This window comes from Neolamprologus multifasciatus, chromosome 5, assembly GCF_963576455.1.
Source record: "Neolamprologus multifasciatus chromosome 5, fNeoMul1.2, whole genome shotgun sequence".
NCBI lineage: Eukaryota > Metazoa > Chordata > Actinopteri > Cichliformes > Cichlidae > Neolamprologus > Neolamprologus multifasciatus.
In genome coordinates, this window is record NC_140443.1 from 5,050,738 (window position 1) to 5,077,885 (window position 27,148).

General features: G+C 37.5%; 1 protein-coding gene and 1 long non-coding RNA gene across 2 annotated transcripts in view; both read left to right on the plus strand.

Moving 5' to 3' along the window:
• Positions 1-27,148, plus strand: part of LOC146517887 (neurexophilin-2-like) — a 60,175-nt gene that overhangs the window by 21,978 nt on the left and 11,049 nt on the right. The window lies entirely within an intron of this gene.
• On the plus strand, positions 17,083-20,226 carry LOC146517888 (uncharacterized). The gene is made up of 3 exons (XR_014874095.1): positions 17,083-17,423; positions 19,018-19,206; positions 19,304-20,226. It is a non-coding gene; the product is annotated as an uncharacterized LOC146517888 (long non-coding RNA).

The following is a 27,148-nucleotide window of genomic DNA, read 5'->3' on the forward strand; positions in this document are numbered from 1 at the left end:
TCTTTTTAGAGATCCGGCTCTTTCGGTTCGGCTCACTAAAAAGAGCCGGCTCTTTCGGCTCCGAACCGGCTCTTCAGGTTGTTTTGTTGCTTTAATTAATTTATTATTAACAATAATATAAAATTATGCACAAAAGGAATTACTAACGTAAAACAAAGTGGGTTTATTTATATATGTTTATAATAAATATATGCGGTGGCCCCTAGAGACAAAGCACTACAAACTCCAAAACACATTTCTAGCATGAACTGAACTTCCAAAGCAGAGCTACTAGATCACTTAAATTACACAATTGAAAGCATGTGTGTATTGTTTGTGTATTTATACACAGGCACTCATATATATTCAAATAATTTAAAACAAATGTTCATTTACCTGTTATTACCACACACCAAATCCGGTCGTTGGTACTTGCTGGCTTGTGTAGCCACTAGGTAACAAAAGCTCAACACTATCCTGGAGCACTTCTGTTGTCTTTTGTACGTGTTTTGAATTTTTACGTGCTTTTGAGTTTTTACGTGATTTGGAGTTTTTACGTGCTTCGGAGTTTTTACGTGTTTTTACGTGCTTCGGAGTTTGTACGTGATTTGAAGTTTGTATGTGCTTTGTCTGTAGGGGCCAAAATATACTTTTATTTATTCACTCCACATAAAATGTAATAAATAAATCATATAATACAAAAACCAACTATTCACATTTCAACTTTTAACTATTTAAATTTTCAGCTTTTTCCTTTTAAACAAATTTAAAATGAAACAACACAAAACACAGCAAACCACAACACAATTAAATATAAATTAAAATATGAAAACAAAAAGAAGATGCATATTCTCTGTCATATGGGCCTGCATGAATAAACTTTCTACATCCTTTATCATCTGCAACCGAAAATAGTTGTGGATGATTACTTTACCTTTCTAATGTGACGTTGTTGTCCCTGGCTCTCTTTCTCTCTCTCTCCCTCCCGCTCTGTTCCTGTGCTACTGAGTAACTACCGCCCCTCCCCCCTCTGCCCAGCGTAAAGCACAAGGCTCGCGTGCGGAGTGAAGCGAAAAAAAGTGCGAGAGAGAGAGAGAGAAAAAACCCACGTGACGGCTCGCGATAAGGAGCCGGCTCCCGTCGTTCACTTCAAAGAGTCGGCTCTAAGAGCCATTTCGTTCGCGAACGACCCATCACTATTGCTTACATCACTGTCATGAGACATTCTCGCAGTAACGCGTTACCCATCTCTGGCGGTGACTGTATATAGTTAAATATATTTTAAATCACAAGGTTGAAAAATGTATGCCATTTATCGTCTTCATCTAATTTGAAATATTAAAAAAATACACATTGTTAAAGGAAACCTTTCCTGGAACTTTTTTCTTTTTTGTCTTTGTTATTATGACGTTAAAGTCAGCATAACTGAGGCTTTGCTTTACTTTTTACAATGTAACTATTTCCTTACAGGAGAAGGAAAAAAGTAACCATAATCATAGATAGCATTACTTCCTACTGACAGTTAATTACTAGATCTTATTTTAACGCACAAATTTCAGAAGAACTTAAAATCAAAGTATATAGTTCAGAAAGCGAGAAAAAGAAGCAGGTTCAAGTTTGACATATTTTTTAACATCAAAGAAAAAGGTTGAGATGGTGCACCAGCAGTAGTATTCCCTGTTAGAAAAGAAAAACTCCACACTCAATTTTATTTTGAAGAATTCTCACTGCTTCACACTATTCTGGTATAATCCATGCAGCAGTTTGTAAAGACCACTGTATGAATTTAAGTTGGCTCCACTTTTGTTGTCATTTAAATTGATCTGGATTTATTATAATTCTGGCACTCAAGAAGGCTCACTTTCAGTCTAGTTTCCCATTACCAGTTAATTGGGATGGCCCAACAGGGATGTGAACAGCTTTACCAAGACCACAAACGAATGTGTAAATAAAGAGCGGCTGGCGGGCTGTATTGACTTGAGGATGTATTGGCAAAGCTAACAGACTGTGTTAGATTGGTTTGTTTGTGGGTTAAACGCTCCCTTGACATCAAACCAGCTGAAATGAGACAATCTTAAAATTGTTGTTGCCTTTTAGAGCTGTTCCAAGGACACTGTAAAGGTTTATAGCTAGGAATTGTACAAGATAGTCCATATCTACACTGGGGAGAAGACATTCATTCTTATTACAGGTGGAGTTTACGCAAGAGAGAGAAAAATATAGTCTTCACGTCTGATTTCACTTTGTACTTTTACCTACTTCACTTAAGTATTTATACTAGTTTGTTTTTGTGCCTCACTGAATTTAAGTGGAAGTACTTACTAGCCACATTACACATTGCTGATTTAAAAACTGAGAACGAATGAATAAAGTTTATTCTAAACAAGATCAGCAGAAAGTTTCCATTGTATAGTAATAAAGCTTGCTTCCCTTGCAGGTACTTTTATTTAGTGCAATGCTCACTGTCATATAAATAAGGAATCATAAGAGTTCTTTGACTAGTCTTACATTTTTCACCATGCCCACTTTGAGTCTGGTTGGACTCCTGTGTTGCATCTTTCTTTCTTCTTATCATTTCTGCATGTCTGTAATAAAGGCTTAAAAATATAACCTGGAGGATGCCTCTTGTCAGTGAAGGAAATAGAAACTGCAGCATTGATTTTGAAAAATTCACCTTTGCATTTTCTTCACAGTGTAAGCACGTCAATCTTAATTTCACTCATTTCCTTTGTCTCAATTAACTGAAGACACCTCACTCGCAGAAATCTCTAAGTTTAAGAAAATAAAACTAAAATGATCTGCGGGATTAAACTATGTACAAAAAAATATGCTTACGTTTGTTTGTTTTTTCCTTTGATTGGTTGGTCAGTTGTTTTGGTTTGTTTTTATTTTTCTTCTGGATGTATGTGCTCACAGAGTGGCAATCGCCTCAGCATGCTACAGTACAGGGTGTGAGCACTGAGCTCAGAAGCCCCTCCCACATGTTGTTCAAATCTTCTCTTTGCAAGTAACAGCCAATCAGAGTTGGGTCATGGCCAGTTTATGCTTGCTGTTGTCATCACCATTAGTGAGGGCCCGTGTGTGTCACGCTATGTATCAGTTTGGCACAGCTGGGTTGGAGAAACCAGGTTGGTGACAAGTGACTTAGTCTTTACTACCAATGACACATCGATGCAGGAGCTCAGATATGGAGAAGAAGATGCTTCAGCAGCTTGAAAGGATCAGGCTTTCTGGAAAAACAGCACTGAAGCGTGGATTTTTTTCTTAGACTTTTTCTTAGCGATGACAGAATAAAAAGATGATGCTATAAATGTCCATAATAGATTCACGTGAATTTTCCATTAGAATGAAATTAATCTAAGTTGTAACACTGAGCCAGACAAAAAAAGCCCCTTAATATGGGTACAGTGCAGATCTCACCCTTTTCCAGTCTAGATGCAGTAAGGGCAGAAATTGAATTGCTAAAAGTTACTGTTTGTTTTGGTGAAAGTTTTATAGTGCAAGATGCATAATGCCATTACTGATTCAGTCAGCAGAGGGGGTTGTCAGGAAGGATGGAGGGAGAGGAGGAGGAGGAGAGTGCAAAAAACTCTGGCTAAAATTAAAAAACGCCACAAAATGAAATAAAGATGAGTGCTCCACTGAGCCACAGACTGAATATAAAAGACAATCCTGTGAAATATACATGGCTGGCAGGAGAGATGAGCAGAATGCTAAGCTTCAAACCTGTAACCCACAACACAGGCCCTGATCCTGAGCCTGTTGATCACCCAGGAACATTAAGGGATCATGCCAACGGCAATGATCTGTCCAATGTAGTGGTTTCCTGATCACCTAGGCAACAAGAGACAGGAAGACATGCAGTAGAAAGGAAGAGACTATCGCCCATATTTAATAAGATTTGATGTTATTTTTCCCTGTCTGTAATGCTTTTATTATTGCAGATTGGCTTAGCTGTGAAAGGTATTGATTGTGAGCCAGAGCCCCAACTGGGACTGAAGGAAACAGAGATGGAAAGTGTGAGCTGTCAACTGCAGGTGATTTGTATTTATTAAAAAACAAAAGAAACTCTTTCCCTCAGTTCTGTATATGGTGATATTTTCCAGCGTACTTTACTCTAAAGCGAGAGCGGATCATTTATTCATTTAAATCAAAGCAGTTGGAATTCAGGGCCTGAAACACTACCTTAGGGAGATTTGTCCGTAATAACAGGTGTGTGCTGCATGTAGCAACATGACCATGCTCTGTTCATGTAAAGGCTAAATAAGTACATGCTTCTGCCTACTCCTGCATGGAAAGATTTTATGAAATGTTGGTGAATGTATATGTTTGAAATAAAAATGAACTGAACTGAAAACTGAAAAAAAAAAGCTTAAAAAAACGAGAAAAGTAATTTGATTAGATTTGATCATCAGAAAAAACACAGACATTAAAGATTAATTATTCCATATTGGCCTGGCTGTACAGATAATATTAATAGTTTAACTACGCTTAATCAGAGCTGTCTGGTCTAATTCTGATTTAATCCCACTTATGCTCATATGAGGTACAGCAAGATGTTTAATTGTTTTAGTCGCTCCAGCAAACCCTGATCTAAAAAAGAAGGAGAGAAATGTGTGAAAAAACAAAGATGATGACTGAGTGATTGTGTTCATGTTCCTATTCTTAGCCCTGCAGCGGGGAAACAGAACTAATGATGCTTCCTGACCTTAATACCAAGCGCTCAAGGTCAGTCTCCACTGATGCATCATAGGCAAGGTGTCCTGGACGCCGAAGACTGCTGCCGGATTGAGTCTGTAGCTGTTGCTGTGGTTGACTGTGACTTTGCCCCAGAATTTATCACTGTTCTTCCTGAAGGAATACAAACAGATACAATCAAAGAACAAGCAATTTATTCAGCGGTGGAGCTCTGAGGGAACTAGCAGCAATTCTTTGCCAAGTTTACAGACCATTTTTCACTGTGGCTTCAAGTTATGCGCTGATTATTTCACAATAATGCAAGTGGAAAATTAATGTAAGAGAGAGAAAAGCTGCAGGATTCAGAGATGGGGGAAGATTTTGATTTTAACGTGTGACAAGCTTTATTAAAACTTTCTTTTTATCTGGCAGCGTCAAAAAAGAAAAAAATCTCTAAATGTATAGGCATTTCAAGCTTTCAAGTGCTGCTGCTGCTAAAATGAACCCTTTTATCCACATACTGAAACCAGCTCCATTTGGTATAATAATAGCGGATGGGAATTTAAAATGACTGAAAACATGCATTAAAGTGTTGCGTGGAGCAGGTAGTTGAACACAGCAGGGATCGTATGTTCAGGTTTCATGTATGCCTTTGCATAGTCAGATTTCTTCCATTATGAGAAGAAGAAAACGACCATTTATCATAAATAAGAAGCAAACAACACTGGGATTGGCCACTCGCCTCCTATCCTATGTTTAACAAGCTTTTCCATAATGCTAATAAACAGATTTGTTGTAGTTGTTTTTTTTTCTTTTTCTTGATGGCACAGCCGATAACGACACAAAACCTGAAAGAAACTGAGGTGTAGGGATGCACCGATACCGATACTGGTATCGGGTATCGGGGCCGATACTGTAAAATGTGTGTGTACTCATACTCGTAAAAGTTAACCGATACCATGAACCGATACCAACTTATTTCATTAATCAGAGGGTGGCTTGTCATTTCTGTTGTAGTTTTTTAGATTGGCCACTAGGGGGCCAATTATTATTTTATTTATTATTTATTTAATAATAATAATTTTGTTTGTTTGTTTACAATATGGACACTCTGCAATAATTTAAAAGTTTATTTTATTCGCAAACCTAATTTGTATTTATTTTATTCCAAACAGAAGTGTTTATTTATTATTCTGAAAGCTTGAGACAATAGTTCAGTGATATTTTGTAAAATTACAATGTGGAGACTCTGCAATAATTTAACAGAAGTGCTTATTTTTCACTTGAAATTTTTTTGTGGTCATTTTTATTAAGATTTTATTTTTTATCGGCAGGGAATAAAATAAAACCTGTCTTCCAATTAATTGTATTTGTGTGTGTGTGTGTGTGGTAGAAGTATTGTTTTTTGTACTCTGTATCGGCAAGTACTCAGATCCAAGTATCGGTATCGTATCGGTTTGAAAAAATTGGTATCGTTGCATCCCTACTGAGGTGTATAAGAAATGTAATAACATTGGATGAGATTTAATATCAAAGCTACCACTTTACCTTGTTTACATATTTACTTGTTTATACATTAGCAGAAGAAGTTCTACAGCCATCTTCCACTGATTTTGTCAATAATCTCCCAGTGAAAGATCACAGAGTGTCTGTAAATAATCACACAAAGTCTGCTTTACTTAACTGATTAGAAACAGCTTGTTTCCACTCACCTGTTACAGAGAAACGAAAAAGGAGCACAGCGAGGCAATATGGAACATTATGAAAGAAAAAAATAAAAGCGAAAGGGTGAATTGCAAAATAAAATGGAGGGAGCCAGCACAGAGGAAGTGGGAACTCAGAGGAAGGCTAAATGTTGACTAGAGGGAGGGAGAGCCAGCCTGTCTCACTTGCTTGGATCATTAATTTGTGTTCTAATTAGCAGGGATGCCACAGTTGGAATGTGATGCCTGCGTAAGGACGACGAGCGTGTGTGTATGTGTGTGTGACCTGCCCTGGCTCCGAGTCTCCTGGCTTGTTAGTAATGACAGATTGACGCTCTCCTGCACCCCCCACCCACCAGGCCCACCCCATACCCCTCACCCAACCCACCCATCTGCTCTGGAAAGACACCAGATCTTTAGACCTGTCTTGTGTTTGTGCCATGTGGGTGTTTGTGCATGTGGGCGTGCCAGTCGGCTCAGTTTTTGTCATTCTTCAACTGGTCGGACCAGTAGGGAAGCTCACGAAAATTCTAGTCATGCTTTGTAGCAACCATCAGTTTTTCTTCTGTAAATGCCAAGGCCGAAATGGCTTTATAGGCTCTTTTACTTTTCGAGAATATATTGTTCAAAGTGAGGCTGTGCTACACGGATCGCAACATCACTGAAATTACTCAGTTAATCAGGTTTGTTTGCTCAAGATGCAAAACATCACGAGTCCTTGGATTCAAAATTACAAAAGCCCGGCGAGTGGCCGAGTGAAAGGATGAATTCGCTTGAAACAACAGTCAAGAATTCCATCTGCTAAATCTGAAAGAGTTCTGTGAAACGGCAGGAATTCAGCGGCATAGGTCACTGTTCATTTCCTGTGTTTTCTCACATTGTGGATAAACTGCATCAGCCAAGCTTTTCATCATCTGTCCCCTGATTTTTAAAGACCCAGACGGTGCACTGAGCCTTTGCCTCCCCGGGGCCTGAAAACATTCATTTAGATAGTGCCAATATCCAATCTTCCAGTATGTTTCTTTTGGACATATCTTTAAGGAAGAAACGAGAGAAATGTATCAGCGCTGCTGTCCTTTGGTCAGTGACATCACATTTATAAAGTCTGTGTGTTTTTGCACTCTGGTGTGTGCTTCTGTATATGTTTGTATGTGTGTTAGTTATTCCAGTGAAGCATCTAGCCCAGGGACAGAGAAGAGCTGGTCCACAGTGTAATTGAACCACAGATCCTGCTAGACTATTAGTCACAAGACCTGTTCTGTCTATAGCCTTTTATCACTCTTGAATCCACATGAGTGAAGTGAATAGGCTGGTCAGTAAAACAAATGCAGCTATCACAGTTAGCCAAATGTTAACTTTTTATAGGTTTTGTTTAGAGAACATAGTTAAACACCAAAATAAGCATCACAAATAAATTAAATCGGTGAGTAATTAGGTTCCAATATAGTTTGTAAACCATCTTTTTGGATCAATTTTAAGCTAGTTCATTTTGTAGCAAGTTTCAGTGATAAATAATCAGGCTTCTCATGTGTTTTGTTCTCTTGCACTTCTTTATTCCAGTTACACCTCTTTTCAAATCTCTTATATATTGATATTTTGTTTAGGCTAGTGCCATAGTATATCACCTGTGATAATACCGCATACATTTTACATCAGCGGTCCCCAACCCCCGGGCCTCGGACCGGTGAGTCGTTTGGTAGCGGGCCGCAAGAGTAGAGGCTCAGGTGTGAAATGTATAGTTTTCAGGGTTTTTTCGGTTTTCAGTGTTATTTTGTTATCGTTTTTATCGTTAACTCGGTTTTCCTTGGTCTTTTCACATGTGTTATGAATAAATCTTCTTTTTTTGGGTAGTTTTATTTTGTTGTATTTATCCGCGACACCTTAAAGGCCGGTTCGTGAAAATATTGTCGGGCATAAACCGGTCCGTGTCGCAAAAAAGGTTGGGGACCGCTGTTTTACGTGATATAAAAATGTCATATCGCAATATCTTTGTATTTACATTTCCTAGTGAGGTCTATAACAAGAAAAGGCCAGGAATGTCTGAGAACAAGAGCCAGGTGTGAGCCTCCAATAACAATTTAGTTTCTAAAGGGGGAATTTCACCAATAACCTCCAATGAAATACAACATTTTAAAAAAATACAAAGTTTAATTTTAACTTGTAATTTAATAAAATTTAAAGAACAAAAATACAGTACATACAAAACTGTTCCCACTTAAGGGGAAAACCAACCTGTGTTTTTACCTCCCCAGTGAGGTAAAAACACACTACTGAGCACAAACAGGCTGTGAAAGAAGAAGTGCTAACAGCTGATGATGTGCGACTCAAACGTGGACTCAGTCGAGCATCACTGGAGCTCTGGCTAACTGCACCTCACATGACAAGAAGAGCAAAGGTGGATGCAAATTACTGTTGTGGTTAGATGTGGATCTTGAAAATATTTTGTTATTAAATTATATTTTACACTTTTATTGTGTGATGATAATAATGTGCAGCTGCTGAAGAATTACAAGGTTGCATTGTATTCAATACCACACATCAGCAGTGCACAAGCTGCTAGAATTAGACCTAGTACAGTATGAAGGAAGCTAACAGAAATCGTTTAGCAGTTCGAAGGCTAAGACGCCAGCATCTTTTATTTGTATGTTTGCAAAAGCGTCGTACTTCACCACAGACTGTGGTCAAAGTAAGCTGAGACAAATGACGAGCTCATTGATGACGACAGTGCTTTCCCTGTCAGCTGTTCTCCTTCTCTTACTCCCTTGTTGGGAAGATTTTAATGCACTTACACTAACATGTAATCATCAGTTCAATTAATAATATTACACTTCATCTGTCCTTAGGTGCTCTGTGATTTCACAGTGAGCCGGAGAATGGGTAATATTTATGGTCACCGTATTGATCACGTTGCAAAATTATTTTTATTTTTTACATTTTATTTTGCAAAGTTTGGAAAAGAGTGTTTAACTTAAGTGTGGTTTAACTTACACACATAGAAAAAATGATTCCCAGTCTCTTCTTCAGAGTCAGTTAATATTTTTAATGCTACATATAACCAAACCTCAGGTATCGGTATTGTATTGTAACTAGAGACAGTGTCATTAGTGCAACCTTAACTGAAAATAGCTTTGACGCGTGTGTTGACTGACAGATACTCCCTAGCGACTGTCTTATGTTGGGGGGTGGGGGAGAGCTCAGTTATTTTCAGCCTGATGGAAAAACAGCAGACAGGTGGCTCACATATAGGCCTACTTACACCATTGGATACCATGACACAAATAAACGCAGTGGACACAATTGTCTGTGGAAAGACAATCCTGTGTTTCTCTGCTTCATATCTACTTTGATATTGAACCTCAGAGTGTGAAACTAACTTGAATGATGGAAGACCGGGGTTTCTGGAGGAGGGCGAGCAAAGAGGTGGAGAAAAAAACAGGGAGCGTGTGAACGAATGCTTCGGACAGTTCTGGATGAGCAGACACTGACAGGTTTTCTTTCTTTTTTTTCTGTTCTGGCCCCTGTCTCTCTCTTTCTCATTCGCTCTCAAAATATCATTACTGCACAATTCGACTTCTCTTCATCTTTAGAAAGGATTTTATATGAGCAGTTGTTGGATTGATTAGGTTTCTAGCTACAGTGTACACCCACCCCCCATCTCTTCCTGAGGAACAGAATGAGAGCAGGGCCGCTGGTCAGCACTCTGGTTTTTTGCATCCAGATGGTAGATGTGAAAGATCCCAGTTAGGGGTCCCAATGCTACGTCCTTGAAGCAGGGTGATTTATACGCTGGCAAAGGCATCTAAAAGGCAACTAAGGAGAAAACTCCTATACATTGTGTGATAGTATAAGGATGTGCTGGATCGTATGTTTAATTATGTTTTTAGTTCTTTATATTCACAATCATATTTGAACTACGTTTGCACTCTTTGTGCTAATAATGCTACAGGATCCTTGTCACTTCAGGCTCAGACGCAGGTGTGTGTGTGTGTGTGTGTGCTTAACCTTCAAGTGAACAGTGGATGTCACCGGCAGCGTTTCTGAGGAGTTTTATTCACTGGCACCTCCCACTGTTTTCTCTCCAATTAAGTCTGCCATCACCCTTGGTGAAGAGAGTTTGCCCCAAGCCCAAGAGCCATATATCCCCCCACAGGTCTGAGTTTTGGCCCCACTCGCCCCCACTCAGCTTAGGTACCAAATGCTTGGAGAGCATCCTTCACACCAGGGAAGGTCCAGATATGTATTAGTATTCCCTTTTGCCAGCAGTTCCGAAATGGGTCTCAGAAGTGTGAAAGAATAGAGGATAAAAGAATCGAAGTGTGAGGAAACATAGGAGAGAAGAAAGGACAGATTTATGGAGAAAGAGTGGAAGTAATTAAGTTAAATGGATCAATAGATCAATAGTTAGCTGTGTTCTCGCCATGGGGTGTAGATGTCTGAAAGCAGGAGGTGCTGGAATAAAAGGAAAAGAGATCAAGGTAAAAAGAAATTTAAGAAATTGGAATATTGTGAAATTTACCTTGTTGTTAATTAAGAGACTGCCATATTTATTTAACTTTTTTTTTTCGTTAAAAAATAAACATGACCAAATGGTATCTGAATCAGATCTTCCATGTTGTGTAAACCATCATCTTTGCTTGGTTGATTCAGTTTTGTTAATTTAACAAACTGCTTTGGTAGTTGTTTGACTTGCAAATCTATTCCAGCTGAGTAAAATGGTCTATTCGATAAACCTTTGTTTTGTTTATTTGATTTATTTATTTTATCGCTCAAACTCCTGTAGTAGTTATTTGCACTTATGCACAATGTTTGAAAAGGACTGTAGCTCCTTTTTTAACACGAAGTATTTTTTTATTAGCAGCTCCTTCTGTTGCTGTCATTCTGTAACAGAATCCGTAGACATCGTCATGGTGATCATGATTCTATGATTATGAATCCATGCTGTAATTTAACATTTGTTCAAATCACAGAAAGATTTTCCATCATATTTTGTAATATGTTTCATTGATCACCATTTTGAGTCAAAAGGTAATGTTCAAATCGAGGGATGAGAAAAAGAAAAGGAGGAGGATGGAAATATGGAACTGAGCAAGGATTGTGTCCATGTTTAGTCGATGATAAGTGGAAATGTATTGGGGGGAAAAGCAGTTATGAAGAATGGAATGAGGAACTTTAGGAGGAATGAATGGATGGAAAAAAGGCGAGAGCTTAAGGAAATTAAGGATAATTCACAGATCTGATCATGAGTTTAATGATGAGTGATCGGATGAAAAGATAGAGGGTGTGATGAGGAAAAAGAGGAAAGTGAGGGCAAAAAAGTGGCAAGGAAAACATTAAGGATAGAAGTGGAACAAAAGGAAAAATAAAGTACAGTACCAGAAGACTTTCATAATCTCATCATGGATAGATGGATGTAAATGAATGAAGGATGAACTGTTAAAGAAGGAAAGCAGCAGTGTAAGGATAAGGAAAAAAGGAAATCAAGGAATATGAGAGGACTGTGGGCTGGTGGAAAAACAAGGCAAACGGTGACATGAACAAGGTTTGAATCAAATGACTAAAGGAACTAAAGAAAAAACTAGAAACTAAAGAATCAAATCAAAACTAGAGACATACGCTAAAGAAATTTTAATTTTATGATTTTCTTTAAATATCGAGGCAACAAAGGAATTTTTTTCAGATAGAAAAACAACCAAAAAATGAAACTGTAGATAGCAGAAAGATGCCATAACAGAAATTAAGATCCATCCAGGTATAAATGAAAGAAAGGAAGCAGGAAGAAGGTAATGGATAAAAAAGAATAAGAACAAAAGAAGGGAGGAAATGATTGTGGCGTTATATTTATTAGCAACGATGAAAATGTACCAACTTCAATACCCTAAATGCTGCAAATTAGTGGAAAAGCACATAGAACAAGCATAAGACACAAATGAAGGCAGCTTAAAATGAAATGAAATTGGTTGTAGGCAGCAGGACTGCAAAGGGATTGAGGGGAGAAAAAAAGGGAAGGCGAATGGAAAGGAAAAAGAGCAGGTCTTTATTATGGTGAGTAACTTTGACACGCTCGCGTTGCGCCCAGTGCCAGTCCATCCGTCATCCAGCTCTCCTACTGATGAGCATTGGAAACAAATCTGAGGAAGCCTGGCTTTATTTTGCCGCCTGGGTGACTTGTCGGAGTCGTCACAAGCCCATGTGTCCCTGTACCCCTTCCCAACTGACATCTCCCAAGCTCAGTTTCACCCGCTGGGAATCTCTGCCGCTCTTCTCCCTGTTTTCCTCCATCTCGTCTATTCATTATGCAGATAAGTTGGGTTTTGTTGTTTTTTTTCTTTGCCAGTCCCCTGTGTTCGTTTGATTCTTTATTTATCTCCGGTGTTTTTGCTGTTTATCTGTTTGCAGAGAGTGTGTGTATATGCGCTTGTTAAGTTGTGAAACACAGAGGGCATCAATCACTGTCACTTAGCTGCTCAACATGTCGCTCGTTGCGACAGAGCCCTCCTCCGAACCTAATCTCGATGAATTTCAAACTCTTCCAATACATAAATCTGCAAGGGAGGGGAAGAGCGTGGGGGGGGGGACTTTAGTGCTTTTCCAATCTGAGTCAAATATATGTTTACACATTTACAAATGAGAAATCCAGGAGTACAACGTCAGTTCTCATATTCTCCACGCCCATGGCAGCCTGCTTGGCGATGCAGCCCCTCCTGCAGCAGACTTCTGCAACAGTTATTTAGATGAATGATTAAAGTTAAACCACAGCCAGCAAGAGTCTCACTATTCTTATTTAAGGAAGAATGGGGAAGCTGTCATCTTTTGATGCATTACCCAGCATCTTGCATGCAAACAAGACACCCCTTCTCTGCTGATGACACCCTGCTCTTCTGTCCCCCCCCCCCCCCCCCCCTCCTTTAAGATGTGTCCCCAAAGACCTGCTTTGGGTGATTGATCAGGTGGGGCGGCTGCATCAGTGGAGACATGAAGAGAGTGTTCCCACCCAGCAAGCCAGACAAAAACACTTCAGCATGTTGATCTGATGTGATCAGTAAGACAGAGGGAACAAAAGTGGACCAATATGACTCCTGAAGTCTGGCCCTTCAGTGGGAAGTTTTCTAATGGCTTCATAGATAAATCGTGTTTTGTGTCATCTTCATTTTAACTTTTGGTAAACTTCGTAGAGCAATACTGTAAATATACTGAATGCAACAAATGGGACATTAGCAGTGTTTTCAGCATCCTGTTTTGTAAGTTAGTCTTAAAGGTATTGTAAGCTTGTGGTAAATTGCAAAAAGGAAAGATTTTAAGAAATCACAATTAGTTATCTTTGTCCAGCAAAGTTTGTTTTTGCTGTCTTAGGTCTTTTCTAACTAATCTATATTTTAGTTGTTTTGTAACAATTCTTATGCAATGACCATATTTATAGTAATACTTGTTCCACATTGACCAAGGAAGGTTTAAACACAGTGAATGACCTTAACCTCACTAAAATTCGTCATCATTGTCCAACAGACTGTGTAGAAAGAACTAACCACAGCTGATATTTCTTTTTGTTCAATACTTCCAATATTTTTAATTTCTACTTCTTCTATTAATAAAAGGAAAACTGCACATTAAAACATATAAACTGCCCTTTGAAGCAAATCAAATTAATTTTATTAATAATAAATAATAATACAGCTGTAATGCTTTCAAATCCCTTCAAGTTCGAGTAAAATTCCACCAAATCTTATAAAGATTTGGTAGTTCTTTGAACTTGCTAGTCTCTCTATTTGGACATTTCCCATAGTGCGCTAAATGTATGTGTTCGTGCTGCCAAAACTTGAACACAGCAAGATGAAATAGAGATTTGACCGTGAGCGTTGCTCTGACTTGTCAATCCTCGGACCACACCGTGCTAAGTCCTTCTGCGGTGATGATGACTATTTTAACACATACGATTAAAAAAGAAAAAGTTTAAAAAAACAGTGCTACAACATTCTGTATGTAGCATGTGTGCTTTATGCTAACTGCCACTGTCAGTTAGCATAAAGCACACATTCTACGACATTCTGTATGTAGTATGTGCGCTTTATGCTAACTGCCGCTGTCAGTTAGCATAAAGCACACATGCTACGACATTCTGTATGTAGTATGTGCTGTCAGTTAGCATAAAGCGCACATACTACATACAGAATGTTGTAGCATGTGTGCTTTATGCTAACTGCCACTGTCAGTTAGCATAAAGCACACATTCTACGACATTCTGTATGTAGTATGTGCGCTTTATGCTAACTGCCGCTGTCAGTTAGCATAAAGCACACATGCTATGACATTCTGTATGTAGTATGTGCTGTCAGTTAGCATAAAGCGCACATACTACATACAGAATGTTGTAGCATGTGTGCTTTATGCTAACTGCCACTGTCAGTTAGCATAAAGCACACATGCTACGACATTCTGTATGTAGTATGTGCGCTTTATGCTAACTGCCGCTGTCAGTTAGCATGAAGCACACATGCTACAACATTCTGTATGTAGCATGTGTGCTTTATGCTAACTGCCACTGTCAGTTAGCATGCTAGCTATCATAGGAATCAAGAGTGAATTCTTCTCTTACTGTCTGGAAATTGTTTGGTGGCCTCTCTGCTTCCTCTCTGTAGCCAAGATGACAACCATAGATGGTAAGAAATGGCAGTTTGTTTGTTTGTTTTTACCATTATGAGTACACCATCCAATGAGCTTCATTTAGCCGCAGGTTTTTCCCTATGAATCCACTTGTGCACTCAAAAAGTGTGGACTTGAGACACAGCATTCATCTTAAACTTTTGCTACTTGGATGTAAGATAAAAATAAGTTAAGCAAAAGTTTTTGAAATGTTTCTGCTGCTTGCACAGCAGGTCGAGTTGAAGGTGGCAGAGTTGAAGATGTAAAGGTCTTCACTGGGATTGCCCAGGAGGAACAGGATTAAAAATGAGTGCATCAGCAGGACAGCTCAGGTCACACGTTTTGGAGAATAAGTTAGAGAGACAAGGTTGACATGGTTTGGAAATATAGTGAAGTTAAGAAAAGTACAATTAGTTATCTTTTGTTCAGGAAAGTTCCTGACCTTTCTGAGGTGTAAGGTTAGTGGATTTTGTTATTTCTTTCCATTTTTGTTGTGATGTACTTTGTGATATTTATTATGAAAGGTGCTATATAAATAAAATTTGAATTACCTATACCTTACTGGCTTAATAACAAACTTCCAAGCAGGAGGTGAAGAGGAAGACCACAGAGATAAGACATTAGTGCATGGAACGAACAGGACAGTTACTGATTTTGTTTTTATTCTTATTCTTCATATTGTCTACTATTAGCAGATAGCATCATTAAAATGAGCTTCACAATTGTTTGCTGATGCATTTTACATCTTTTTCTGAAGTTTCCTCTGAGTTTTTAACTTTTAACTTTTATTTTCCTAACTCCTCCTTTACAGACCCCTGATTACTTTTTTTGTTTTTCATGTTTGTAATTATATATGTGGATGATTTTCTGAGGTTCTGAGTACTTGAAAGTAATTTACGTATCCACAAAAATTCTAATAATATTATAGTTGTATTAGCTAATCTTAACTAAACCACAAACCACTCCGAGAGCACAAAGCTCTGCCAAGGCAACTCACCCTCCGGGCAGTGTTTACGCTTAAGGGAACAGTATCATATTTTGTACAGATTCAATTTGTTTTCTTTCTTCTTTTTAAATGTACTTTAAGAAGTGTATAGTGTGGTAAAAAAAGAATGCATTTTTTTGGGTTAACTTAAAAGGGAGGCAGGTGTAAAATGTAAAAGTGAGAGCAGAGGTCAAATGTAACATGATATTTGGATGCAAACTATAATGGGACATTTAGAATTGCTATATGCCTGAATGTACCTAAATCATTTCCTAAATGTTGCCAAGACAAACAAAGGCAGTAGCATTTTAAACATAGTTTTAAGGATGAAAGACATTTTATGAAAGTTTGACCTTATTCGACCTTAAAGAAGAGGCGAGCAGGACAAAGTAACGTGATATTTAGGATCCCATACATAGTTTTAAATAGTTCTATATATCATTATTATCACTTTGACCTTCAGGTCAATCTATCGACCTTGAAGGAGAGGTTAGAGGTCATATTTGCTGTGATGTGAAATCTACTTTCTATATCCTGACAATACACACTACACTTGAAACAATCATGATTCTAAGTTGTAAGACTTTTTGTTTTCAACCAATAATTGTCCTTGATGTAAATATGTAAAAATTGTGAACGTTTCTGTTGTGTGTGTTGTGTACTGTTTGTTTGTATACGTGTCTTCCTTGCTGCTTGTACACCCAAATTTCCCCTAAAGGATTATTCTAAATCCTTAACTTGACCTTTAAGACCTTGGTGGATGTAAGTCAAATTTTGGTAGATTGTTAACATTGTTAACGCAACTCTACACCCCTACAAAGTTTTATCAGAATTCATTCAAAACTTTTTGAGCTATTGTGTTTGCAGACAGATTGACAGGCACGCAGGAACGCACACAAACGCTACCAGCAACATAACCTCCTTGGCGGGGGTAATAAATAAAACAAAGGTTTTCTGGAGGTCTGCAGCAGCACATAGATTCTGTTTCCTGTGGGAGTAGTTACGTGATGTAAGATTAAATGCAACTGAAAAACAACTAAAACCGATTTGGCTGTAGCAGCACTGCTTAAACATACTTGAATGAAAGCACTTACATACACTCTAAAAAGTAATTAATGGGACCTTTAGTCATTACTTACATATATATGTTGTTGTGAAATGAAAAATCAAGTTCATAAATACTGTTAGACTTCCTAATTAAAATTTTTATTTTATTGAGTTCGGGTGACACATAAATTATGCCTCTTTACTCAATGTATAATCGTGATTTGTCTGAATTTAAAATCTTCTTTTAATCAAAAAACAATATAATTTTAAGTTCTGTCAATGTAAAATACAACTTGATGACGTGTAAACAGCTCACAGTTCCCTTCTTCTACTCAAGCGGACATATTCAACAGCACGTGTTCAGGGTTTATCAAGAGCTGTGTTCGTCGCGAACGGTGAGTAATTTTATGCGAAATTACACATATTTGCAGTCGCTCTGGATTTTGTTAGTTTACTTTAAAACAACGACGTAACATACATAACATACATCTTAGCTTGCCCCCGCGTTTGTGTGTTTTAATATACACACAGCAGCTAATTCCGCGATAGCATAAATTGTTGGGCTCTTTTTGGAAAATTTAACACTGACGTTACTCTAATGCAGACCACTGTAATTGTCTTATAATTTTTAAAAGATAGCGGACGTTGTTAGCCCCAGCGCAAACTACTATGCTACCGTAGCTAGCCAAGCTAAGTTGTGTTCACTGTGATTTTATTTTTGAAATGTGAAATTAATTTTTTGAAGGGAAGCATTTTATGTTAGTAATTGTTAAGAAACGCTTCTAAATTTTCGTAACGTTACGGGGTGAAGTTCAACCCCATTGGCTTCTGTGCAAGAAGTGCGGTCGCCATTAGTCCGGTGTGTCTGTTGACCGCTAAGAGCGGTTCTTCACCGTCTGCTCGGCCTATTTTCACAGGTAAAAGACCAGACTTAAGTGCACTGTGCCGCATATGGTAGGGTAGTTAGCTGTCCCTAATTTTTGGGGACTTTCCGTGTTTTGTAGAGACATAGAGGCGACGTGCATTGGCACTGGCTGTAACATTGATATGCCTCAATAAAGTTTGAAAGTAAGAAAAAAATAAATAGCGGGCCGCCATCTTGGTTGGGTCCCCATTCGCCGCCAGTGCATTTTTTCTACTGAGGAATGTATTCACCCATGGTAAATAAGGAAAATGTTTAAATATTTTTCCAAACAGATAAGGCAAGAAAGGTCAATAATCCCACATATGGTTTCAGTAGTATGCCAGTTTTTGCAACACTAGGGTGCACAAAAATGACCATAGCTGCTGACTCAGCATTGATTCCAATTTGGTTTTGGAGAATGAAATGAAAACAGATCAAGTGGGATTATTGACATTGTAGCTTGTGTATAAAAAAGTTTGGGTTTTTTTTCGTATTTACTGTCAGAAATGATTCTGTCCTGTCATGCCACACCTTATGTTTGCTTTTGTTGATAAAAAAAAACTCTATATATATATATATATATATATATATATATATATATATGTGTGTATATATGTATATGTGTGTATATATATATGTATATGTGTGTATATATATATATATATATATATATATATATATACATATACATATATATATATATATATATATATATATGTATATATGTATATATATATATATATATATATATATATATATATATATGTATGTTTTTTTTTTTTGTTTTTTTTTTGAGGTAACACATTCCTCAGTAGAAATACATGCACTGGGGGCGAGTGGAGACCCCTCCGAGATCGCGGTCGGTGGGGATACATGCTCCAACAGACTGGCCCAGTCCATGTCACCTCTATGTATATTTGATCTATGGAAAGCCACGTTAGGCTTTCCAGCACCCAGTGTATTCAGGTCTATGTAGTTTTGAATGTTTGGTTCTAGCTCACACAGCTTTGACAGGTGAAACTTATTCACTGTATTGAAGACTCACAGGTGAAGTTGAAAATACCGTCTTTTGTATTTTTGTGCAGGCACGACTTTCTGGTGTTATACACTGTCCTGGCGTTGCAGATCTAGGGGTTCCAGTTAAGACGTGGTCAGCCTTCTAAAGAAAGTGGGAATCTCACCGAAATATTCAGTTACTTTGCTGTGTTTCTTGCCAGGACAAAGGCTCAAACCATCATCTTCTCCTGGTATCGAATACCAAGGGACCTTCTGAAGTAAGCTTTAACAAGTAAGCTTGAATTGAGTAATTCAGAATCATGAAGTATGGATTGGCCTTGCAAAATCTATCATCTATTTTTTTCTATCAATCAGGACAACACAGTTGAAAAGCGCAGAGAAATTGCTATTCGCTGCCTCATAGTCTATCTTGGAGAGAAGGAGGAGGATCTTTTCAAACAATACAGCGTAAGTACTTGAGTTGGTTTTTAATTTTTTGTTTAGTTTTGAATGCATGTCTCTGTAGGGTCTTTGTGTTTTGTTCATTGGATTTTCTGTTCAGGGTTGAGTATTTAAGTCATTCAGTGCCATAGACGTCTTTAGACGTCAAAATGAATCCGAACGCTCAGTGCCATAGACGCCTCTTGAGCTTTTTATTGAATTGAGAAGGTGGTGGAGTTGATTACATGGATAAAATCCCACCAGCGTGACAGTCGGCTCTACTGAGAACGAGTATTGTGGCGCGATTTTTGATCCAGCTCGTCATTTCGAGCTTGAGATGTCTGCAGCCTGACGTCATGGTTTTTCTAGCGATTCCAGTGAACATGAACCGGATTTATCTGACCAGTATCTCCTGTTAGAAACTTCTGAAGGCAGCAGGGACCAGAATAATGAATGATTTGCTGCATAAAACACACAGAAATTGTTGATAGACAAACCGATGGCCGGGTGGGGGGTGAACAGACTAAGTCGCGCACTCACTTGTGCACATGCGGGAGTAACACACACACACACAGACTCTTTGAATCATAAATCAGTCGCTTTTTTCTTATATATTTTTCAAATGTTGAAATTGTCTATAAACAACTATTTTTATACACAAAATAATCTGCCAAAAGTCCATTTTTACAGGTGATTTTTTTACTTTCATAGTAGTAAAACATAGTTGAGATGTTGCATGAATCACTGAAACATGAAATATTTATATCAAAGTCACTGATCTGCTAGAAAAACCTATTTACACAAAGCGCTTTTGATCCAGAAACAGGTGTTTTGTCATGAAAGTTTCTCTTTTCTACTGCAGATTTCTAAATAACAGAGGTAGAAACATTTTTTTTTGCTGCTGAAAGAAGAGAGACTCATTTTTGTCATGGTGGTTTCAGAATTCACATAGTCATAGAACAAAATATTCTGTGAGCCTTCAAAATCAGTGAAAAAGCTAAATATCTCTGGCACTGAATGAGTTAAGGGACATTCCAACCCTAAGTGAAGATATGTCTATTGCCATGTATAAGTGAGAAAAAAGCATTTCAGAATTACAATCCGAAGATGTTTATTGCCATTGTCATTGAACATAATTTGCTGAATAGAAACCTGTTTCCGTGATAAGGTGCAACATAAACACACAGGATAAAAATTTTTGTAGCCAGCGCAGTCATTTTCCTGATCTGGCAGCAGCTTTAGCAGAGCATAAACAATGGAAGTGAATGGCAGGTACTAGCATTTTGTGTGCAAAAGTGATTAAAATCACTCAATAATGATACCAAGTATTCCTGGGGAGCTCAACAATCATGCTGACTGCAAATGAAAAGTATGAATTGACATGAAGGATTTTCAGGAGCCGATTTAGACTTGGGACTACATTACGACAAAGCACTGCTGTAAGCCTCCACATGGTTATAACACAGCAGTTGAAGCCACTGCCGACCAGTGTCTATAAACCAACATGCTATTTGTGCAATATTTCTTCAACAAATCAAAGACCCATCCATTGTTACTGCAGCTTACTATGCTTGTATAGTAGTGGCTGTGTGTGTTTGTTTATGGAAGCTGGAGGCTTTTTCAACTGTTGCGTTATATCCATGCACCATGCAGTGGATGTTTACAGCGGTGTTTGTCGTAACTGCAATGTAGTCTCAAGTCTAAATCAGCTTCTGCAAATCTTCCGTGTTACTTTTGCACTTTTCATTTGCCATGAACATGATTACTGAGCTCCCAAGAAATATTTGTTTTCATTACTGAGTCATTTTAATCACTTTTGCACACAACATGCTAGCACCTGCTATTCACTTCCATTGTTTATGCTCTGCTAAAGCAAATGGATTGCTTCCGGATCAGGAGAATTAGTGTGCTGTTTACAAAAGGCTTGTTTCTCACTTTCTAACTGTGGCAATATGGCAATAGATAAAATTTCACTTAGAAGTGGAATAACCCTTAAAAATGATTTATTAGATTTTCTTTTCAAAGTGGAAAAACAAAACTGTGAAAAACAAGACATTTTTTATTTTAAACGTTGGATTATGGTTTAATTTAGCTTTTAAAAATTACAGAATGACAAAGTAAAATCACTGAAAAACACAAAAGACAACCTGTTTTAGCTTATTTTCCTACCTGTAGTAGTTCATTCCCTTATGCACGTCATCCTGAAGTGCTTGAGCTATGTATTTTATACATCCTAACATTTAATTTCTCCTACAAGGATGAGGAGGAGCTCAAAGCAGACCTTGCAATGCAAATCATGAAGATTGCTATCATTGGTGATGGGCCTGCAACCATCATTGTTGAGGGATCCAAGATCCTGGAGAGGATTGATGTTGCCAGATCCTGTGCTTTGATGATGGGAGTAATCTACGCTCTGAACCTTACCTATCCCAAGCAGCTGAAATTTACCTTTGAGGTATTTCAAAAGCTATGCCTTGAGCTTGATGGACAAAAAGCCAGCTCTAAAGTAATGAATCTTAAGTTTGGTATTTTCTAGAGCAGACTTGATAGACCATTCGTGAGTGAGTTTCACAAAAACCTTATTCCTGCATTTCTGGCACTACTTCATTGTGTTTTACTAAATTTTAAAGCGCTGTTCTTAAGTCTTCTGAGTTAATGTTTTGCCGTGTCTTAAATGCTGTTATTTGCACATTTTTAAGGAATGCATTTAATTTCTCCCATGACCTGTGTTCTGAGGGTACTGGTGTGTTTTAAAGTTTGTGTAATGCCCTCTTTAGCTGGCCTTAATCTTGAGGGTGAAAAGTCAAATATAGAAGAGAATCAAGAATACTTTGTAAGAGTGCTGACAAAGTTGAATGAAAGAAGCTTTGCTCATTTTATGTTTAAATTAGTGCATTTAATGTATAGCAGCCTGTCATCTTTTGTTTTGATTCACTGTCACATGTTAAAGTAAAAAAAAGAGGATTCAAGTAGTAGGTTGTATTACAATTTTAATACACAGTTCCTTAAGTTTCAGCGGGCAATTTGTGTTCTAGGAAACTGAAGTCCACAAATCTTACACTTCGCACGCACGTTAAAGAATTGTGATGTTTGTTATTGTAATTAAATGGGTCTAACTCATTTGAATACATCTGTCTGAATTTCTATTCTTTCTGAGCACCAGGTACGAGTCCCTTAGCTGATGTCCAGGTATTTGGCATCACATCTGCCGCATTCAAACAAATACACACAACATCCATTTCTTTTTCTGAAGGTCATGACACAAGAGCACACACAGCGCATGTTAAGGCTGACCTTCGTTTGGGGAAAAAAGTGATCGACAAGTTTCTAAGGTCTTAGAACCTTGACTTCTTTGTGGACAGGCACCATGCATGAGCCTGCCCACGCGGTAGTCATGGTTATAAGACACAGCCAAATGATCAAGGTTGTATTTTGGAGCGACTTAGCCTGCTGGGAAACAGGTAAATGCCCTTATAGAATCTCCTGTAGGACCAAAAGATTACTACACTGTAACCAAAATGTCATATTTGACCAACATAAATACTATTTATGCCGACAGTTAAGTTCATTTTAATTATAAATGTGTTTTATTTTGATCAAAAAGTTACTTCACCATACATAAATATAATCTTGGATCAACTTAAATTCTGTGTATTTGTTGACAATTATTAAGTTCATGTTACTCAGAGGTTTTTTTTGTGGCCAAAAAGTAACTTCACTATACATAAAATTCACATTGGATCAACTTAAATTTTTGTGTTCTAGTTGAAAATTATTAAGTTAATTTTACTTAAAAATGTGTTTAATTGTGGCCAAAAAAGCTACTTCACCATACTCAAAAATATTGCTTTGAATTAATGTTATTCTGCCAGAAGTTGGCTTAACTCAAAAATTCTAGTGGAAAACGTTAACATGTTTTTTTAATTTGAACCAATGTTTTATTTATTAGAGTGTACAATGCTGGCAGCGATGCCCAGTGTTTTGTTAGCATTGTATGTTTATTTGGCAGTGGCTGATACTTAGCCAGTCACTGTGGAGTCTCCTGATTTAATATAGTACCATAATGCGTTTTGCAAAAGACTGTGTTAACAAGAGCAACGTTGTCTATTTAATGTGGTAATCTCTGTGGTTGCAAAGGCTATTTTTAGTCCCATGTGCTATACAAGAGGTATGTCGTTCCAAATGTAAGAAGAACATAATTATTTCAGTGTGTCGTTGTAGCCGGCCTTGCTGAATTTATAAATCACTGGGCAACAATATTTATCTTTGGAATACACAGATAAGAGTGACAGGGGGATTTAGATTATGATGCAAATAAAGAAGCTTCAGGTGAGGCTTTGCTGTTGCAGGTGTAATGTTTAACTGTGTTGAACGAGTAATAGTCAAAAGGATCGTAAGCCAAATGGAACTTCTTATTTACTGCAAAAATATGAGAATATGTTTGGCCTTGTAATCTCAGTCGTCAAAAACAAAAAAATACAGCAATTTCTTTCCAAAAAATGTTTCATTTGTTTGAATACATGCACATATTTGTACATGATGGGTCCACTGCAAGATATTTGATATTCTGTTTATATTTTCTCTGTTTGTTTTTATGCTTTTTTTGTAAAGAAAAGTACATACAGACATATGGATGTGTTGTCTAACAAGCTGCCTGACCTCTAATGACCTTTCTTTCACTGCTGGGTTTTTGTTGTAGATCTTCTGCTTGCTTGGTGAAAAGAAAATCACTGGCCAGTTTTTCCAGCAATTGAACCCCCACTCACGCTGGCCGACTTGGTTAAATTAAAAAGTTAATTAATTGTGTAAAAATATGCCTCAATATACAACAGTTGGAAGTTCTAAAGTTGCCTTGTTGTGCCAAGACAATAAAAGAAACCTGAAATTCCCATAACTGTGAGACATTGTAGTTTTCTACATTTCCCCCTTGGTCTAATTTTAGCACATCTGCAATATTTTGCAATATTGTCGGCATATTACACTTAAGCCAGCATTCAATACCCTCATAAATCCTCTAATATAGACAGCAAATGGTAGAGTAGCATCTCTTTCTTTCTTCCTTGAAACTAAATCTTGTTTTTATTTACCTTATTTTCTACGCGCTAAAAAAATACAGATTCTTTAAAGCTGATGATGAACTAAAATGCTTATTAAATTTAGTCTGAAATATGGAAAAATACTTTATTTCTTCTTCAAGTGATTTTTTTCAGAACTGAGCTGGTCTTCTTGAAACAATATTACAGATATTACTTCTCAAGAAACCTCTGATTATTCTCTATGGGGTGAAGTGTTTCTCATTTTTGTCTTATTGCACTCATAATCTCACTCTGTGTCGTATATATATTGTCTTTTTACCTTTTCTCTCTTTGCACTTTCGCCTCATATTGTCTTACAGACCTCTCTGCTTTCTCTACACTCATTCTCTTATTCTTTTTCTTTTTCTCCCTTGCTGTGTTATCTGTCTCAGCTCCATTTCCTTGCTCCCTGATACTCCCTGACTCAGTAGCTTTCATTTTCATGATAATCCAACGACACCAGTGGACTGCAAAATCGCTTTTACTGCTTTTTTTCCCCCCTCTTCTTCCCCCCTCTTCCTCTCTGTCTCTCTCTCTCTCTCAACAGTCTCTCGCTCCATTTTTCCCCTACTGGTTTATCTTTTTTCCTCCTGGCTTTATTTTGCTTTTTGTAATTAAATGTCATTTTCAGCTCTCTCATTTTTTTTGGAGGGTGGGGCGGGCAGGGAGTGGGAGGCTAAAAGTTAAAAAGTTTCTTTTTTTGTAGTATGATTATTGTTAAAACAGTGCAGCGTGACTGCTGTTAAAAACTGAGCACGTCTGAGCTACAGTACCACACTACCACCATCGGATATGTTCAGTTCAGCTTTATTTTATTCTCAGTCTACACGTAGCTCAATTACTCTGTCATCAAACTTCCATCTGTTCTCAGAGATGTTTCTTTTTACCCACATTTTATATTTCTAAGCATCACATTCATAACAGATGCAAATTATAATTCCTGTCTTCCAGCAGGCATCTTTTATGTCATTTCAACGCACTGTAAATGCCCCAGACTCCACATCTTGCTCCTTTTACTAGAAGCAACAACATCTAACACTGCACCACAGACTGGTTTATAAAATAAGGCATAATAATGTTACAAATATGACCTGAAAAATAACACAAGCTGTGAATAAGGATGAAAAGATGCAGTTACATAAGTTGACCTGCACAAAAGAATTCATCACATTTTTATGATTTATTTATTTTATTTTTTTTATCCAAAAAAGTTGCAATAATGTTATTACTCAAATTCATGTGTAACCTTTTTTACTTTTTTTTGTTTTTGGAAAAAAATCAATTAAAAGTCTGAGTTCATATTCATAAATATTCAGATGCATGACAAAAGCACAACACTGCAATGTGTGATGTTATCATATGTGCTGAGAACATTTCACTCAAAAACATCATAAACTATCAGTATATTGTGACATCCCTTGAGGGGATTTTTCCACATCAGTTTTTGATTTGTGTTTTTTGATTATTATCTATCAATAAAAAAAAACATCACAGTAACTGGATAATTCTGAGGAGGCGTAGTTGAAGTGAAGGGTCCAGTCATCCAGTCAGTAATGTCCAAAATCAGTTTGTTATATCCTATGTTTTGTCAGTGACATTTAATTACTCCGTCAGTCACAAAAACCTTCAAATTTAATCAAAGAATAACTCTTTATGTGGAGAAAGCACCTTAAAGTAATCATTGACTCACACAAGCACAAGTTACGCTTGTGAATCTGCCTTTTTGTATGCACAGCTGTATGAAATAACACCATACATGCATCAGGGAGGTTTATTTCTTAGGTTGCCTATATTAAAAAATAAATATTATTAAATCACATCAACTGAGTACAAAACTCTTCTCCAGTATTTAAACTGCTTTTGTCATTATTGTACAGATTTATCAGCTAAGAACACACACATCATCTTCCATTTAGTTGTGCTGTGTGTTCAGGTGTGTCTTGACTTCCTAAAGAATTTGTGCTAAGATACTGTCACCATCCATCACTGTGTTTGGTTCGGCTGATTCAGAGTTATGACAGCGGCGATACGACGGTTTTGTTAAGTACTGCAACCTCTGAGCTATTTTCTCACCTCGCTTTGCAACGCAGCGAGGAGGAAAACAAAATGGCAGGGGTGCTGGGAGAATGCATGCTCTGATCACTTTGGACTTGTTACTGTTAAATGCATTAGCACAGTAAAACGGGACAGATCAAATACCGCCCTTCATTTTAAAGGCAGGAAGCGAACCAAACTAATGTAACAGCTTATAATCTGTCGAGATTTTCCATAAACAGGACTCTGACACTCGGATTTCCTTTTGCTTGAACTGTTTCAAAGATGTCAGGGTCATCTGAGAAATGAAAGGCCCTTTCAGGGTTTTCTGGCATATTTCAGAATGCAGTGGTGGATGAACAGAAATGTCTACAACTTTCATCTTTGAAGTTCGAAACTACAAAAAGAACTTCGCTTTCCACAAGCACAGATTGATGGCATTCGCCTTTTTCAGAAATGGTGAAGGTGCATTTCGGATAAATAGGAACTTCAAAGTAAAAAAAAAAAAGATCTGCATTCAGCTTTACATCATATTGTCCTCAGTTAACATTTTGCAGCTTTTCCAAGTCTTCTTGAAGAAAAATGAGATAACTACTTTTAATCGCAAAGGCACTTGAAACAGAAAGTTAAGAAAAAACAATCAGTAGCTGGCATCAGAGCCTGTGGTTTG